Source organism: Haemorhous mexicanus, chromosome 16 (assembly GCF_027477595.1).
Source record: "Haemorhous mexicanus isolate bHaeMex1 chromosome 16, bHaeMex1.pri, whole genome shotgun sequence".
Taxonomy (NCBI): Eukaryota; Metazoa; Chordata; class Aves; order Passeriformes; family Fringillidae; genus Haemorhous; species Haemorhous mexicanus.
Window position 1 is genome coordinate 1,489,799 of NC_082356.1, and position 16,263 is coordinate 1,506,061.

Below are 16,263 nucleotides of genomic sequence, written 5' to 3' on the forward strand. Positions count from 1 at the left end.
AGACTATGAGAAGAAGACTATGAGTGTTTTTATTTGCAAACACCTTGGAGAGGGCCCAAAGATCTCCCAAGCTGGGGCTTGCAGGCCTCAAGAACATAACCCATGGAGGTTGATGTGCCTGGTCCCAGTTGAGAAGAGACTGAGGAGAGAACAGGAGTGGCCTGGAAGGGCTTGAAGGGTGGATTCAGGAGTGGTGGAGCTTTTTCTCCATAGCGGGAAAGAGCCAGATAGAGAAATGATACCACAAATGCAGGTGGGGAGGCCCAGAGGGGACACAAGAGAGGAACCAGGCACCAGGGCAGGGCTGTGGTACAACGCGTCCCCCAGAAGGAGTCTGGGTCAGCCCAAGGCTTTGTGTGGGCAGGCAGAGGCAGGCAGGAGGCAGAGCTGTCAGCAAAGGAAGGGGCCAGCCAGGTGGGGCAGCCGGGGGATGAGCACAGCCTGCAGGGACAGAGGCGCAGGGCAGGGACACCGTAGCACAGCCTGGGCTGCACAGGGCACAGGCATGGGCAGCAGCTGCCAGGCCCTGACAGAGCCAACTTGGGCAGCACTTTGGCCATGGCTGCTGGGCCTGGGCCTGAGCCAGGAGCAGGAGACAAGTGACCCTTGCAGGCCTGGGGCCTCATGGCCTCCTTGTCGCTGCTCAGCAGCCTGGCAGGGGCCGCCCCATGCTCCTGCCCTTGGCACTGCACATCCCCACATGCCAGTGCCCATCCCGGGAAGAGCCCTGAGCAAGGAGGGAGGGACAGGATCTGCCTGGCCAGGGGCTGGGGCTCAGGCCTTGGCCCTTTGCATTCCTGGAACACATCCAGCTTTGCTCAGCACCAGAGACACCTTGGCTTTGTTTGTCCCCAGCTGTCATCACTGCCTCCAGTGTTCTGTTCTAACTGGAACCTGGGGACGCTTTCTCAGTCGTGTCCCTCAGTGGGACCCATTAAAACTTCAAGAAACTTCAAAGTTTCAATTTAACTTTGAGTTGTTGAGTAGCTTTTTGAAGACTCTCTCAGGGACTGAGTCTGTTGTAAACAACACCAAAGCCATGAGAGGGTCATTAAAGTTTTCCTAGTCTAGTTATGGAGAAAGATCTCAAAGACCTTGTAAGAAATACACATTCCTATTTTAAAGGATGTATTTAATTTATTTCTCTTTAGAGCAGAGGTGATCCCAGCATTCTGTGACTGATATTGACCCAGGGTCTCTCTTCAGGAGCTCTGGCCTGATCACAGAAGCTGTGCCTTGATCTGTGGGTGACACTGGGACATACTGGGAGTGACGCTGGGGAGGACAGGGACAAACTGGGGACAATGGGAACACTGTGGGGAAGACTGGGGACACTGGGGCATCCTGTGGATGACACAGGGGGGGGAACTGGAAGGGACTGGGAATAAACTCAGGTGTATTGGGAGGGACTGGAGGGGCACTGGGGTTGTATTGGTTTCTGCTTGGGATGAACAGGTCTGTAATGGGGTTGTACTGGGAGGGACTGGAGGGGGTGAATGGGCTGTTCCTGCCTCCCCCGCTTCCCATTTGCCGAGGCTCCCGCCTATCACCGAACGCAGCCAATCAGCGCCGGAGATCGGTGCCTCGGGGGCTGTGCCTAGCATGGCCGCAGTCTTCTATTTCTAACTACAAATCCCATCATGCCCCGCGGCCCAATTGAGCCCCATTGGAGCTGGGACTACAACGGCCGTCATGCCCCGCGCTCCACAGACATACCCCCCCCCCCCCCCCGGGGTCCGCCCCCATCTGTCCCATTAGTGTCCCCCAGACACTCCAGGATCTCTCCGTGCCCCCTGAGTGCCCCCTGAGCGCCCATTCGGGACCCCCCTAAAGCGTCCCCGGAACGCCTGAGTGCACCCGCACCCACAGCTGCCCGGCATAGCCATTTCTGGGAATTCATCTCATCTCCCGCGGCCCCAGAGCCCCTCAGAACACAGTCCCCCGCCTAAAATTCCTGCCGCGCCCAGCGCCCATAAAAGCACGGATAGAGCTCCCTGAGCTCCCCCCCAAAGGGGTCCCGAGCCGCTTAAGCTCCCCCGAGGACCTCAAGTCGCGGCTTGGACGCAAAAGTATCCCCCAACATCGTGTTCGAGCCACTTCCGGGACTACAGCTCCCATCATGCTCCGCTATTCCAGCCGGGACTTTATCTCCCGTCATGCACCGTGTCCCGGCGAGAGCCATTGCAGCTGCGTCTCGAAGTCCCGTGATGCTCCGCGGCCCTGTTAAACCGTAGCGTGCCCCCGCCTACAACTCCCATCACCCCCCGCGCCCCAGAGAGCCCTGTTCGAGCTCCCCAAGGGCCCGCCCGGACCCCGAAGGGCCCCAAATTCCCCTCCCTGACCTCCAAGGGCTCCCCTGGACCCCCAAGTGCTGCCCCGGACACCGAAGTGTCCCTCAGAATCCCTGAGTGCCCCTCCAAGTGCTCACCCGGCTCCCCCAAGTGTCCTCCAGACCCTCAAGTTCTCTCTGAATTCCCTCCCCAAACCTAGAACAGCCCCAAATGTGCTCCAGAAATGTCTCCAGGCACCCCAAAGTTCCTCCCCTTGACACTATCGGAGAAAAAGATGATAAAAATGATGCCAAAAGGACTTCAAATATTACTAGTTTCCATAAAGAGGAAGAAATATATAGCCAATAGACATGAATTAATTAAGGAAATTGTGTTACTTGTAAACAATGACCAATAAATTTTTTGGTTGCTAAAAATGTATGGAATTTAAATATAAACATTGAAATTTGGATAGAGACATAGAATATTACTAATATAAATAAGAAAAAATAATTATAATTTTATTAATTCATTGCATTTTTTTTTTAAGGCAAAATGTATAATTTTTTTATGCTTTGGGATGTCAGTCTGTAAGAGAGTCCAAAGATCCCTCATTTGCCTCACAACCGCCATCGAGGACGGAGATTGAAGTCCTTCCCAAGGACTGAGACTAAGATCCTTAAAATTCTGACGGGGGTGCTGGGCTGACTGAAAGCGGGATGTCTGCCATTGGGAGCGGGATGTTTCCCATAGGAACCAGTCCTGAAACAACGGGCCCCGCTCACTGCTGGCACCGGTTTGTCCTGTTCAGAACTGGACTGTCTGTACCTGTGAGAGAGTCTGTCTGAAATATCCTCCAATCTGCCTCACAACTGTCACTGAGAGATCGCTCAGAAGACCCCCTTTGTCCCATTCCTGGCCCTACAGTGGAAAGCTACCCACCAAGCCAGGGGCTCTAAGACCTGAAGGAATTGCTAAGTTACTGTTTCCACAGGTGCATTTTTCTGCATGCTACACTGAGCCCAATGAGAAGAAGGGGACACTGAGCCCTTTTTGCAACAATAGCCTTGGAAGCTGTCCCACCTCTTGGCCTGGCTGAACTTCTCCTGAGCTTTTGAGTGGTCTCCCACAGAAGACCCCTCTTGTTCATCTGCAAGCACTGTGACAGACAAGCTGAGATGACAGAAGCCTCTCCACCAGAGAAAAACCTGAGAAATCCCCACGTGAGAAAGGCCGCTCCTACACTCCCCAAGGACTGGGACTGAAGCCCCCAGCCCGGGGAGGTGCGCGGGGGAGGCGAGCTGACCAAAGCAAGATGGATGTTGCAGGTGTGGGCATTGGACCACGAAAACAATGGCCCTCACCCACTGATATAAACTGTGTGTACCCCTTTTCCAAATACCATTATTTTACCAGATGATACAATAGATTCAGTTTTGAAATAATCCCCCTCCCCCCTTAACAAAAAGTGTATAATTGGAGTCCAGATGGACTGCATCTCGGAGATCTCCCCAACGTAACAGGCAGATCCTCACCTGGACTGGACCTAAGGACTTTGTCTCTACGTTTGGTAGCTCTATTCCCCTTTTTCTTTCTCTCTCTCTTTCTCTGTCTTTCTCTCCCTTAATCCCTCCATCGCATTTTGCTGTGGTCATTCAATAAAGGTGCATTTGTTTGGATTATTGCTGCAACACCCCCCTGTACCGTGTTGGTTCTTTTTGCACCCTGAGATCCCTTACGAACCATCATGAAACCCATTCATAGGGACGGATCGCGACAACCTGTTCTCAAGGGACTCATTCTCCACTGTCCTGTACCTGTTCCCTCGATGTGCCGTCCTGCTCCCCTCCCGGCGGTAGATTATAAAAGACCCCAAGTTAACCAAAGACTTTGAGATTCTCCCCGAGTTTACAAGATGGATCTGTTGGCCGGACCACGAGGATTTCGTGTCTATATTGGTAGCTATTCACCTCCCCCCCCTTTCTCTCTCTCTCTGCCCTTTATCTCCTTTCTAATCCTTCTATCACATCTGCTCTGGGCACTCAATACAAGGTGCATTTGTTTTGGTTAATACTGAAAGTCCCCTGCTGTGTGTGTTTGCACTCTGAGATCGGTAAAACGAACCATCAGGACCCCCCTTGTCCCAGCGGATCGTGACACGGCCTGATGGGGTTGCTGCCCACAGCACGTGAACGTGATCTTCTTGGTGGTGGCTACAGTGGTTCATCTGGTCTTGCTTTCCGGTCTCCCTATCCCAGAATTACCTATGCCACCTGCTTTTCTCATACTGTGGTTCTCTGTAATTCCTTAATTAGTCAGCCCTTATTAAGTTCACTCTTGGAATAGGGGATTATCAGCTCCCCATCATATCGAGTGCATTTGAAAGCACTTGAATGCATTTTGCCTGCATTCAAAATATGGTCCCTGTTTTTGATTTACTGTGGAATCTCTGTTTGTATTTTCTGCCTCTGTTGAGGTTGGGATTGAAGGTACTTGAGATGATATTTCAGACTCAGGTATTTATTGTTTCTTATCAGTGAAACAGCCTCACAACCATGAGTTCTGCAGCCTTTCATTAGCAAGGCACAAAATGGCTCACTGTCTCTTGTTACAAGGCCTGGATGGTACCAAGGAGACCATGGTGATACTGGGGATCCAAGAGACCGTGGTGATACCATGGAAACTCATGGAACCGTGGGCATTGTGACACAGCAAGGCTTCATGGAGCCAAGAGTCAACTGCGACTCTACCAAACCTCATGGAACCAAGGGCCCATTGTGACACTGAAGAACTTCAGGGAACCAAGAGTCGCTTGTGACACGGGGGGTACTCATGAAACCATGGAGACCATTTTGAAACTTCAAGGCCTTATGGAAGCAAAGGGTCATTCTGGCACTTCTGAGCCTTGGAACCAAAGGGACCATAGTGACACAGTGGGGCTCTGTGGAACCAAGGGGCCACGGTGACACTGGGGAGCGTCATTGAACCAACTTTCCATGGTGACACTGCAGGGCCTGATGGAATCATGGACACCATTGTGACACTACAAGGCATCATGGAAGCAAGGGGCCACTGTCACACTATGGGGCCTCTTGGGGCTCAGGGGCAGTTGTGATACCATGGAAATTATGGCAACATGTGGCACCATGAAACCAAGGAGACCCTTGTGACACTACAGGAACCCATGGCACTAAGGATCCATGGAACAGTGCAGGACACATGGAACCGAGGGGCCATTGTGATGCTGTAGAACCAAAAGGCCCCATTGTGACACTGTAGGCCCCCATGGATCCAAAGGTCCAGTTTGACATTGCAGGGCCTCATGGAATCCTGGAGACCACTGTGAAACTTTGAGGCCTTGTTGAATTAAGTGGCCCTGCAGGTCCTCATGGAACCAGTGAGACCCCTTAGAACCAAGGGTCCATTGTGACCCTGTGGTACCAAGGTGTCGTGGGTTGACCCAGGCCAGATGCCAGGCATCCATGAGAGCTGCTCGCTCACTCCCCTCTGCAGGACAGAGAAAATTTAATAAAGGGCTCATGGGTTGAGATAAGGACTGGGAGAGATCACTCATCAAATACTGTCCTGGGAAAAACAGGCTTAGCTTAGAGATATGAAATTCATTTATTACTAACAAACTCAGAGCAGGAAAAGGGGAAATAAAATAAGCCCCTCACGTCCCTCCTTCCAGCTCTACCTCCTACCCCAGCAGTGCAGGGAGACAGGGAAAGGGGGTTATGGTCAGTTCATCACCCATGGCTTCTGCCCTTGCTCACGGAGAGGGGGGGTTCCCCTGCTGCACCGTAGGTCCCTCCCGAGGGAGGCAGTTCTGCAGGAACTTCTTCAATGTGAGTCCATTTCAGGGGCAACAGCCCTCTGCAAACTGCTGCAGTGTGAGTCCATCCCAGGGACAGCAGTCCTTCCCAAACTGCTGCAGCATGGGTCACTCTTCCATGGGGTGCATTCCTCCAAGGACAGGCTGCTCCAGCCTGGGAGCAGGGGCCCTCTCTCCATGGCTCTCCTACAGGGTGTCTGGGTCTCCAGTGCCTGGAGCACCTCCTCCCCCTTCTTCTGCACTGACCTTGATGTCTGCAGAGTTGTTCTTCTCACATGTCTTCCCTCTGCTCTTTTCTGACTGGAGTTAAAACTGCACGACAATCTCTATTTTAGTTTCTTTTTAAATCTGTTATCACTGAGGCGTTACCACCGTTTGTAACTGGCCCAGCCTTGGCCAGCAGCAGGTCCATCCTTGAAGCCATCAGGGATTGGCTGTGCCAGGCACGGTGGAAGCTTCCAGCAGCTTCTCACGGGAGCCATCCCTGTGCCCCACCACTGCCAAAAACTAGGCCATGGTACCAAGGGGCTGTTGTGACTCTGGGGGGCCACATGGAACCAAGGGGCAAGGGTGACACTGTGGGGTCTCATGGAACCAAGGAGCCACGGTGACACTGTGGGGTCTCATGGAACCAAGGAGCCACGGTGACACTGTGGGGCCACTGGAACCAAGGAGCCACGGTGACACTATGGGGCCTCATGGAACCAAGGAGCCACGGTGACACTGTGGGGCCTCATGGAACCAAGGAGACACGGTGACACTGTGGGGCCTCATGGAACCAAGGAGCCACGGTGACACTGTGGGGCCTCATGGAACCAAGGAGACATGGTGACACTGTGGGGCCACTGGAACCAAGGAGCCATGGTGACACTGTGGGGCCTCATGGAACCAAGGAGCCATGGTGACACTGTGGGGCCTCATGGAACCAAGGAGCCACAGTGACACTGTGGGGCCACTGGAACCAAGGAGCCACAGTGACACTGTGGGGCCACTGGAACCAAGGAGCCATGGTGACACTGTGGGGCCACTGGAACCAAGGAGCCATGGTGACACTGTGGGGCCTCATGGAACCAAGGAGCCACGGTGACACTGTGGGGCCTCATGGAACCAAGGAGCCATGGTGACACTGTGGGGCCTCATGGAACCAAGGAGCCATGGTGACACTGTGGGGCCACGTGGAACCAAGGAGCCACGGTGACACTGTGGGGCCTCATGGAACCAAGGGTCAAGGGTGACACCGCACGGCTTGGTGGAACCCAGGTTCAATGTGACACTGTGTGGCTTCATGGAGCCAAGGAGAGCACTGTGACACTATGGAACCTAATGGAATTATCAGAAATGATACAACTTCTGGTTTCTTTTAACGTAACTTCAGTCAGGGGTTTGTTTGCCCAGGTAGAGGGGAATTGAAGTTTCTCTTCAAAAGACTCTGCTCACCAAGGCTGGGTGAGGCCTGATGAGCTTAACATCTACAGATTTGGAGTGGCCAGAAGATGCACAGGAGGTAAATGAACATTAATGAACATCACCCCCAGTGTGCAGAGACACCTGGTCTGGGAAAAGATTGAGAAGGGAATCAAAGAATGAGGACTTAATTGACATCAAAGGCGAACGGATCAATCAGCAATAGCAGATGGAATACTAAGAATTGGATAATTTGAGAGCAAAGAACATTAATTTCTTTGGGTTTTTTCTGTATAAATATGTGAAAAGCGTAGTAAAGAACAATGTGTGATGGAATGATTTTCACTGTGGAACCCGGACACGTGTGGATGGAATAATTTCTATTGCATGTGATGGCCGCAATGACATCCTGGCAAGAATAAAGTAATGCCTAAATTCTGTAAGGTGTTGTTGGAGCTTCTGTTTTTCATGCAGTTTCAGTGTCAGTCCAGTGAGGTCCATCACCAACACAGGCTCTTTCTGGACTCTTTAGAGAAGAGAACCAGAGGCCACGATTGCACAAACCTCTCAGAGACTCCCAGGCAAAAGCAAAACCCAAAGTCCCTCGGAGCATTAAGGAGCCCCCAGGGCCATTCCTGAGCAAGGCTCCCCAGGGACTCCTTCCAGCAGATCCCTGAGGCCACTGGGATGTGGGGCAGGGGGGATGCTGAGGGCAGGACAAGGGGCTGACAGTGCCCAGCCTGGCTGGGGCTGTGCCAGGAGGCCCCAGTGGCACAGACCCTGCTGTGCCCAGGGCACCAAGACTTGGCTTCTCCTGGGCACTGCAAGCCCCGCCAGGGCCCTTGGCCATGTCCAGCACAGCTTGTCCTGTGTTGCTGCGTCCCTGCAGGCTGCACACTCCGATCTCACTGCCCCCTGGCTCTGCCCTGCCACTGCCAGCCCTGCTCTGACCTCTGCCCACCCTCATCCTCTGTGTCTGGGGACACACACACATGCACTGAGCTCATCCCCCTCCTTCTGGGTGCTGCTCCTGCCACAGCACTGCCCTGGGAGGGTTCATTCCTCACAGGAGCTGCTGTGTTTGTACTGGAGCATTTTATAGCTCTGCTTCTGCCTCTCTGGCAATTGTCTCTTCAAAGAGCTCTCCAAGGAAAAGATTCATTCAATTGTGGAATAGCAGAGGTGGGAAGAGCCCCCTGAGCCCCCTTGGCCTGGGTGTGGCTGGGATGGAGTTCCCTTTGCCCAGAGCACCCCTGTCCTGCTGTGCTTGGCTCTTGTGGCTGCAGCAGGGCTGGTCCCAGCCCAAGGCTTTGGCTGTCCCTGAGCAGGGCTCGCCCCACATGAGGCTTTTCTGCAACCTGCTCCCCCAATGGGCTGGGGGTGGGCAGGTGTTCCTGGGGGCACAGGGATGGGACAGCTTGGCTGGACTGACCCAAGGGCTCTTACATTCCATGTGATGTCCAGATCATGAGGGAAATGAGGGGGACAAGAAGGCCTCTGGATTTTCTGTATTAATACATTTGTCTTCCAAAGCAACCACTACAGGTGCTGAACTCTTGTTTTCCCATGGTTTTCCTTGCTTCTGCATTTGGCCTTTGCTTTTTGGTCCCTCCAGTATTAATCTCTCTTTATGATGACCCCCAATGTTTTCACCTTATTTTCTCCTGTTTTCTGATGAAGGAGGGACAGTGACAGAGACACTTGGTTGTCACGTGATGGCCAGAGGGGTTTAACCACAGTCACCCTGCCCAACTCTTCTCTTATGGGCACAGCCAGAAATGTCAGGGCTCTGCCAGGTGCCCACCCCTGAGCTGGGCTCATGCCCTCCTCCCAGCCCCAGGGCTGCCCAGGGACACGAGTCCTTCCCTTGCACACACACACAGAGTTCATTGCAGCACGGGCAGGGGCTCCCTGGGCTCTGCTGCCACTGCCAGAGCCTGGCAGGGACCTCAGCCCTGCGGGTGTCACCCTGCCCTGCTCTGCCCTGCCTGAGGTGTCCCAGGGCCAGAGGGATGGACACAGGGAGCTCTGTGCTCAGGAGCTCGTCCCAGCCCTGCACTCAGGGGTTCCCAGGGGATGTTACTCTCTGGAAAGTCCAGGAGCAGCTGAAGGAGTTTGTGCTCACTGGGTTTATGTCCCCTCACACACACAGGATGTTCAGGGCTGTGGAGTGTCCGTGCACTGCAAACACAGACTCCTGACCCGGGCACTTGATGTCCCTCCACAGAGAGAAGAAGAACCTCTGTGACCTGGGGTGAGAGGCCACTGCTGTAGCAGTGCTGGCTTTGCACTGCTGGGACAGCCCCCACCCTGATCACTGCCACACTTCTGCTGGGCACTGCTGGTTTCCTCTCCAGGGCACTGTGCTGGGCACATCCCTGAGAGTAGAGATTGAAGCTTTCAGGCCCTGCACTGGGGAGATGCCCTTGCATGATGGAAATGCTGCTGCAGAGCCCAGCTCTGTCCCAGCAGTGCCCACAGCCTGTCCCTGCCTGCAGTCCCTGGACAGGCACACAGCATGACAGGGACTGAGCTGGCAGAGCCCTGAGGCCCTAAACCAGCACAGGGGTTCTGAAGGGGAGTGTGGCAGTGAAGGAAGGGGAGGCTATGAAGGAGAAGTCCTGGGGCTCCCTGGAAGTGAGGAACACTGGGGTTCCTTTTTCTCCTCCAGCTCTGCCCAGAGGCACGGACCCTGCAGCTCTAGAAATCAGGGAGGAAAGATGTCAGGCACACATGGCAATACAGAGTTCTTTAATTTGTGTTAGCATATATGTAGTATACATATGCTGGTTTTCCAGTATCTGGGTGCAAAAAGGCAGATAAATATTAAAATAAAAATACTGGAGTCAAACATTGTTATGTGAACAAATTCACAAAAGTTTAACGCCTATGTAAAAGGCAAAAAATACAAGACACAGAGTGAGAATTAAAGAGTAACATCATAAGAGATATGCAGAAGAATGAGAGTTTATTGCTTCTGAAAACCAATTGATATCATTTTCTCCAGGTTATTCCTGAGCTCCTGGTTCCTCAGGCTGTAGATGAGGGGGTTCAGGGCTGGAGGCACCACCGAGTACAGAACTGACACTGCCAGATCCAGGGATGGGGAGGAGATGGAGGAGGGCTTCAGGTAGGAAAAAATGACAGTGCTGAAAAACAGGGAGACCACGGCAAGGTGAGGCAGGCAGGTGGAAAAGGCTTTGTGCCGTCCCTGCTCAGAGGGGATCCTCAGCACGGTCCTAAAGATCTGCACATAGGAGAAAACAATGAAAACAAAACCACCAAAAGCTAACAGGAACCAACAGCAAGAAATCCAAGTTCCCTGAGCTGGGAGTGTGAGCAGGAGAGCTTGAGGATGTGTGGGATTTCACAGAAGAACTGGCCCAGGGCATTGCCGTGGCACACGGGCAGGGGAAATGTATTGGCTGTGTGCAGCAGAGCACTGAGAAAGGCACTGGCCCAGGCAGCTGCTGCCATGTGGGCACAAGCTCTGCTGCCCAGGACGGTCCCGTAGTGCAGGGGTTTGCAGATGGACACGTAGCGGTCGTAGCACATGATGGTCAGGAGGGAAACTTCTGCTGAAATGAAAAAGGCAAACAGAAACACCTGTGCAGCACATCCTGAGTAGGAGATAGTCCTGGTGTCCCAGAGGGAATTGTGCATGGCTTTGGGGACAGTGGTGCAGATGGAGCCCAGGTCGCTGAGGGCCAGGTTGAGCAGGAAGAAGAACATGGGCGTGTGCAGGTGGTGGCCGCAGGCTACGGCGCTGATGATGAGGCCGTTGCCCAGGAGGGCAGCCAGGGAGATGCCCAGCAAGAGGCAGAAGTGCAGGAGCTGCAGCTGCCGCGTGTCTGCCAGTGCCAGCAGGAGGAAGTGACTGATGGAGCTGCTGTTGGACATTTGCTGTCTCTGGCCATGGGGAGCTGTTCAAGGAGGAGACAGTGACAAGTCAGGGCAGACTTTCCTGAGCAATGTCCAAGCCCTTTCTCCCAGCCCTTCCCCTCTGTTCCCCCCAGTTTTCCTTCTCTCAGAGCCCTTCTTTCAGCCCTGTGCGTGGAGCTCTGCTGGGATCTGGCCCTGTTGCTGTGATGAGCAGGGGCTCTGTCCATGGACACCGAGGGGTCAGCTCTGCTCTGCAGCAGTGGGGTCATGGGAATGGGGACAGGGGTCAGTCCTGGGGTTGGATTCCATCAGCCCAAACTGCTCCTGAGGCAGAGGAGCTTGGCAGAATCTCCTGTCCCAGGGCTAAGGAGCCGTGATGGCCAAAGGCATTTTGAGAGGGTTTCCCGCTGAGCCCAGGGAGAGCAGAGAGAACTGTGCAATGCAAGAGCCTTGGCTGTAACTCAGTGAAGGGTGAGGGGAGCTGCTCTGTCGCTTCATCTGTCCCCAGCTGCCTTTTCTGAGATGGAGGGCAGTCCCTGGAAATCAGCCTGACACAGCTGAGAGCAGAGGGACCCAGAGCAGAGCAAACTGGCTCAGCCTTTCTCAGGGTCTCAGCCCCGCTCTAGCCAAGGACTGTCCCCCAGTGTCCCCTGGAGGCAGCTGACAGCTTGGATGACATGCCGAGGACACACCAAAGGCTCCTGTCCAGGGCACTCCTTGAGGAGAGTGGGCTCATTGCCAGCCCCCAGGCTGCCCTGCCCAGAGCTCCCCGGGCACAGGGAGCTGGGACACCCCATTGCTGTGCTCAGCCTGCACAGGAGGAGCCCAAGGGCTGGGCCTGACCCTGCAGCTGGAACTGCCATTCCAGAGAGCCCCTCAGCACTGCCAGGAGCACCTGGGCAAGGCCAGGAGAGAGAGAGAGCCAGGCCTGAGGATAAGCCTTTCCCTGCCCAGCCCTGCCCAGCCCTGTCAGGCAGCAGCAGGGCAGGACAGTGGCCCTCAGGCCCTGGTCAGCAGGGAATGGGCACATGGCAGGAGAGATGCCCTTCATCTCTTGCGCTGCTCTGCTTGCCCAGGAGGGACTGAGGGCCCCGAGCCCCCGGGCTGAGGGCTGTGCTGGCTGGGAGGGGACACAAGAGCTGTGCTGCTCAGGGCAGTGTCTGCCCTGCAGGGCAGGGCCAGCAGGTGCCACATCTGCCTGCAGCAGGGCTTCCCTCAGCACTGCCTCCCTCCCTCCCTGCCCACGGCTCTGCTGCTGGAGCTGTCCCAGCCCGAGCTGCTCCTGTGGCCCCGGGCTCCTTCCCTGCCAGAGCTGCCAGAGCCCAGCCCAGCCCCTGGGCCAGCCCTGCCCTGCAGCTGCTCGGGGCTGCAGGGATGAAAGAACAGCTCCCCCAGCCTGGGCACCATGGAAAGGTGATGCTGGATGGATCTGGAGGCTGGGCAGGTGCAGGCACTTGCAGAGGTCCCCAGGAATCCTCAGTGTGGTGGTTTAAGAGCCCCAGCCCCTGCTCTGCCCTGCACAGCTGAGTTTTCATTGCCACCAAGCTGAGCCAGGGAAAAGTGAGGGCACAGATTCAGGAGAGCAGACAGGGAAGCAGGAAAATACAGCCCTGATTGAGCTCCTGAAAAGTCCCCTCAAAAATGAGCTGGGTATGAGCTGGAGCTCTGAGCAGCCCTGGCCCACACAGCACCCTCTCCACAGCAGCAGGACCTGCCCTGGCAGGAGTCACTCCTTGCACCCACAGCTGCCCTGCACCATCCATGGGGAGCTTCCAGGCAGGCTGAGAGCTGCCCCTGGCAGGTGGCACATGCCCTGGGCTGGCCAGGAGCCCTGAGGGCTGCAGGACCTGCTCTGCAGGACAGCCCTGGGCAGCCCTGGCTGCAGCCCCAGCTTCACCCCCTGCAGCCATCCCTGTCAGCAGCAGGAGCCGTCCTGCCCTGTCCCTCTGACGGTGCCCAGGGCAGCCCTGCTCTGCAGCACATCCTCCCCAAAAGCAGAAAGGGCAGCAGAGCCATCCTTACAGTCACATCAGTCCTGTCCTGGGTCAGCTTCAGGAGATCCCCGCAGCCAGAGACTGACTGTGTCAGAAGTAGTGAAGATTTCTCCATGAATGAGCTCAGAATTGTCCTTCCAGCTGCTTTGAGCCTCTGTCTGCTTCACTGCTGACAGGTACCTGCAGGCAGTGCCCTCAGCCCTGCTGGGCTGGGAGAGGAGCTGCTCCTCGGGGGAAATGTCTTTTTGAAGCTCTTCTTGGTTTCCAAGACCTTCTTCTGTGCCAGGAGCCTGGCCCAGCTCAGCAACACAGACACAGCACAAGGACTTCAATGACCCTCTCAGGGATTTCGTGTTGTTTACATCAGACTCAGTCCCTCAGAGTGAATTCAAAAAACTTCTCAAGAATTCAAAGTTAAATTTAAACTCCAACGTTTCTTGAAGTTTTAATGCACCACACTGAAGGACATGACTTAGAAAGTGTCCCCAGGTTCCAGGTAGAGCAGAACACTGGAGGCAGTGATGACAGCTGGGGACAGACAAGGCAAAGGTGTCTCTGGGGCTGAGCAAAGCTGGATGTGTTCCAGGAATGCAAAGGGCCAAGGCCTGAGCCCCAGCCCCTGGCCAGGCAGATCCTGTCCCTCCCTCCTTGCTCAGGGCTCTTCCTGGGATGGGCACTGGCATGGGGGGATGTGCAGTGCCAAGGGCAGGAGCATGGGGCGGCCCCTGCCAGGCTGCTGAGCAGGGACAAGGAGGCCATGAGGCCCCAGGCCTGCAAGGGTCACTTGTCTCCTGCTCCTGGCTCAGGCCCAGGCCCAGCAGCCATGGCCAAAGTGCTGCCCAAGTTGGCTTTGTCAGAGCCTGGCAGCTGCTGCCCATGCCTGTGCCCTGTGCAGCCCAGGCTGTGCTACGGTGTCCCTGCCCTGCGCCTCTGTCCCTGCAAGCTGTGCTCATCCCCCAGCTGCCCCACCTGGCTGGCCCCTTCCTTTGCTGACAGCTCTGCCTCCTGCCTGCCTCTGCCTGCCCACACAAAGCCTTGGGCTGACCCAGGCTCCTTCTGAGGGATGTGTTGCTCCACAGCCTTGCCCTGGCAGGGAAATTCCTTGCTCTTTTTTCCCAATCTGGGCCTCCCAAGCTGCCCTTTGCATTAACTCTTTCTTTCTCTGGCTGTACTCTACTATGTAAAAATGATCCACCATCTCTGAATCCACCCTTCCGTCCCTCCCATGGCTCTCCCCTTCTGTCCTCAGTCTGCACCCCACTGAGCACAGAGCTCCTCTGTCCCTATACAGTGCTCATGTGCTTGAGGACATGGGCGCCTGGACAAGAAGGACGGTTCTTTCCTACAGGAAGGAAACCACAGAGCCCCAGGGTTTTGAAGGCAGATGAGAGGAAGGCACTGGAGGCCAAGGTAAGCCAGACCTGTCTGTCCTTGCAGCTTTTGTCTGAAAGCAACCCTTGGATATTTGGGGAGTTTTGGAGGTGGAATTCCATTTCAGCCATATGTAGCAGTGTATTTCTATAGCCATGGGTGCCTGGACAAGAATGACAGCTCTTCTGCACAGGAAGGAAAGGGCAGAGCCCCAGTGTTACACAGGCAGATGAGAGCTGGTCTTCAGGAATCCAAGGGAACCTAGACAGTCCTGGCAGCTTTTATCTGGGAGCTCTCTTGGATGTAAGGAATTTTGGAGGCAGATTCCCAGTTTTGGCTATGGATGCCTGCACATGAAAGAGGTTTCTTTCCATGGAAAGAAAAGCACAGCCCCCCCAGTGTTTTGACGGCAGATGAGAGGTTGCCCCCCCAGATGCCAAGGCCATCTAGAGCTGTCTGTTCTGGCAAATTTCATATAGGAACAATCCTTTGATATAATCAAATATGGAGGTAGAATCCCAATTTCAGCCATGAACCCCTGGAGAAGGAGAGTTCTTTCCCAGAGGGAGGAAAACATGGAGCTCCATGGCTTCAGGGGCAGATGAATAGCAACCCTCAACATGCCAAGGTCAGCCAGACCAGTCAGGCTAAGCCAGCAAGACTTGTTCCATGTTCTTGTGTAGGATTTGTGGCTGCTGTAGAGGGGATGAAACGACCCTCTCAAGCTTCTCCTACTTGAGGGAATCCTGGGCAGGTGGTCCAACTCCCAGGGGAGCTGTCTCCTCGATTCTCCTCACGCGCACACAATCCCAGGTAGCTCAAAACAGTCCAACCAGACGAAGAAGGAGGATTCTGCACACTCTGCCAAGGCTCCAACCAGGTTAATTGAAGGAGCAGTAGAGGATCTTAGGCAGGGTGGGTAGGAGAGAAGAAGGGATACAACCAGACTGAAGGGAAGCAGGTGGCAAGAAGCAGAGAGCTGGGCGGGAACAGGGTTTATAACATTGTAACAAGTAGGAGGGGCTAGGGTACAAAGAACCAATGGGATAGGGGACCAGGGGAGGAGCAGGAGTGGAGTGATCGGGGATGTACAAATGAAATGAGGGGAAGAGGGTGGCACCAACATACAGGCCAATGGGGAAGGGGGAACCACAGAACTTTCTAGCTCTTTGGGAGGGAGCCATAGTTGACGGACACCTGCAGGGGAGTGCCCTCCCAAGGCATCTCCACCCCATTATCCCTAGGGTCTCCTCCCACATTCTTGGATCCTGGGGGCCCTGCAGCAGAACTTTGTTTCCAGAAGGCCCAGCGATACCACAGTGGTCTTCTTGGCTCTGCAGTGGCACAATGGCCCCTTGCTTCCATGAGGCGATGAAGTGCCAAAATGGTTTCCTTGGTTCCATGGGACTGTGTAGAGTGCCACAATGGCCCCTTGGTTCTATTGGGCTCGCCAAGATCACAATGGACCCTTGGTTCCACAGGCATGGCTGTGTCACACTGGCCCCTT

The 16,263-nt window shown here is 54.8% G+C and overlaps 1 pseudogene; it reads right to left on the reverse strand.

The window, feature by feature from the left end:
* Positions 1 to 10,573: 10,573 nt before the first annotated feature.
* On the reverse strand, positions 10,574 to 11,710 carry LOC132335049 (olfactory receptor 14J1-like; annotated as a pseudogene).
* Positions 11,711 to 16,263: the final 4,553 nt, after the last annotated feature.